At 35.4% G+C, this 2,492-nt stretch overlaps 1 pseudogene; it reads right to left on the minus strand.

Moving 5' to 3' along the window:
* Window positions 1–818: 818 nt before the first annotated feature.
* LOC150086588 (protein lethal(2)essential for life pseudogene) lies at window positions 819–1,613 on the minus strand (annotated as a pseudogene).
* Between the last annotated feature and the right edge of the window lie 879 nt (window positions 1,614–2,492).

Here is a 2,492-nt window from a genome sequence, read left to right on the forward strand (position 1 = left end):
TACTTCCATAGGAACTGTTCTTGTGAATTGGCTTCTATAATTCCCGCTCTCTCTTTTAAAGCAGTCCGAACACGTGCCTCAAATCAGTCAACATTCTTTTGCTGTCCAACTTCAAACTAAAAAAAAAAAAAAACACTTTTCTTCTTGTTCCATTTTCTGGAACAACCTTCCTTCCTACGTATTTCCTGAAAATTACAAGCTACAGAAGTTCAAGGCTAATGTCAACAAATTCCTTCTTTCGTGTTCTCAACCTCCATCCTATACATGGTACTAAGTACTACAGGTTCTAATGCCTTTCGTGTTTGGAGTTTTCATAAAAAAACTAAGATAGAAAAATTCTTACACAATTTTTTACATTTGAAGAAAGGGAGCGTTCATACGAGTCTTGAACGTAGTAAATACTGAAAAGCAACCAACACACTGATAAACTTCACATTTGGTCCTGTGTCACATTTTGGTGATCTTGTAATTTGATTCTTAACAAAATTTTTGCTTTCCTGTTTTTAGGTGCTATTTGATTTATTTATCTTAAATATATAAACGATACTTTCCTTTTTCGCGCTTACGGTTTAATTTAAAATATTCAAAGCACAATCATTCAAAAAATGAAATATTTTATTTTTCATAAACTAGTTATGTACAGAATTCGTCCATCTCCACAAGATGGCGTGCCAATCACTACAATACAGTACTGTATATAGTACAGAAAGCATTAATGTTTAATACGTAATTTATAATATTCAAGAAATATAAACAAAACAAGAAGTTAAAAATAACCACAGTCTTTAATTCTATCGTACATTCTCTATTCACTCTTTTCTTGCAGCTTTTCTCTTGCATGTAACATATCAGGCAGGTTTGTAACATTTAATTATTAATTTTAACTTCCCATAAAAAAATGTATGTGCAATATTCGAGAAACATAAAATAAGCAGGAAAAACTAATCTTTTAGTTTATCTTACATTATTTCTATTCGCTCTTCTTTTCCTCTTCCTGCTGCTTTTCTCCTGAAGTAACTGAAGGAGTTTCCGTTATCGTTACAGGAACAACCCTCTCGTTAGTCTTAGGAGGTTCGAGTGCTTTCTTAGGGGCCTGAATAGTTAGAACACCGTCGCTGCTAAGTGAGGAGGTCACAGTCTCTGGTTCGGCCTCGGGGGGCAGCATATAACGGCGAGTGAACTCTCGAGAAATGTAGCCGTGTTGATCCTCTTTCTCCTCGTGCTTGGCGTGAATCACCACACAGTTGTCTACAGTCTTCACGGACACTTCGTCGGGGGAAAAGTGGCTCACGTCCACCATCACCTGGAACTTGTCCGGGTCATTTATCACTCGAGAAACACCCCTGCCTTCCGGAACGCTCAACTGTCGTCTCGGCCTTAATCGAAGCCCGCAGTAAGGAAACGGTGACACAAAATCTTCCGGTAGCATTCCAAGGCCGAAATGCTGATCGAAGAGACTAGGGGGGAAGTCCCACGCGTTCCACCAGTTACGGCCCAACAACGAAGCGACCAAACTCGGCGACAAAGCCATTAGTATTGACCCGGTGGAATTTTAAACTTGACAAAAGCACAAAAACCTACAACTCACTTTCGATTACTTTGCTAGTTCCACTTGAATCGCGACTATTTATATAAACTGTTATCGTGTCTAGAAGGTTCTAGGTGACGCAACAGGAGAACGTTCGCGATTTGCTGTCGCTAGGCAACTGCATGTGCAGACTAGAATTTTCTAGTATGCTCTGCAGGCGTGACGTCAGAGACGCTATTTGTTTATTTTGTAAAATAATATAATTTTGACAAGAACAGGGGATAAATTAATAATTTTAAGAGTAAAAAAATGAGTTGTGTAATTACTCGCAGTTTATTTTTGCTCTTTGGGTATTCTTCAATATTGTATTCTGCGTACATCTTGAATTGCTTCAGTGATGACGTCATTATATTATTCGGAACTGGTTTTTGTTTTAATTTAGTGAATGCTTCTTTTCTCATTTAATTTTGCTGATTAATTTGTCATTCGTTTTGTGCATAATCTGTGTTGTGGGTGCATGTTTTTCTAAATCAATTCCCTTTGTTTTTCTGTACCCGTATTTAGTGCATAAACACACGATCATCCATTTATGAAATCATTTCGCTTTTCTCTTGTTTTATAAATATCTCTTAAAATTATCTCTTGCTTTTTACTCTTAGTGTTTTTGATTTTTTTTTGTTACCATGAATATGATAGGAATGAAAAATGAAATCATAATCTCCGATTTAAGTGGGAAATTATGATTTTTTTTTTAGATTTTGATTAATCTAAAAATTAGTATTTGATACATGAACTAACTGATTTTTAGAAAAACACTGATAGAAATATTTAGATTTATTAGCAAAAGTTTAAAAATTCCGGGTGAAAATAAACTACCAGCATAGGCAAATAATAAACAGACAGGTGCCTTTTATTTTTTAATAATCCAAGCTTTTAAATTCGTAATCAGTTGATATAATAAAAG

The sequence above is a fragment of the Mastigoproctus giganteus genome, chromosome 4, assembly GCF_048544385.1.
Source record: "Mastigoproctus giganteus isolate SK-2022 chromosome 4, ASM4854438v1, whole genome shotgun sequence".
NCBI lineage: Eukaryota > Metazoa > Arthropoda > Arachnida > Uropygi > Thelyphonidae > Mastigoproctus > Mastigoproctus giganteus.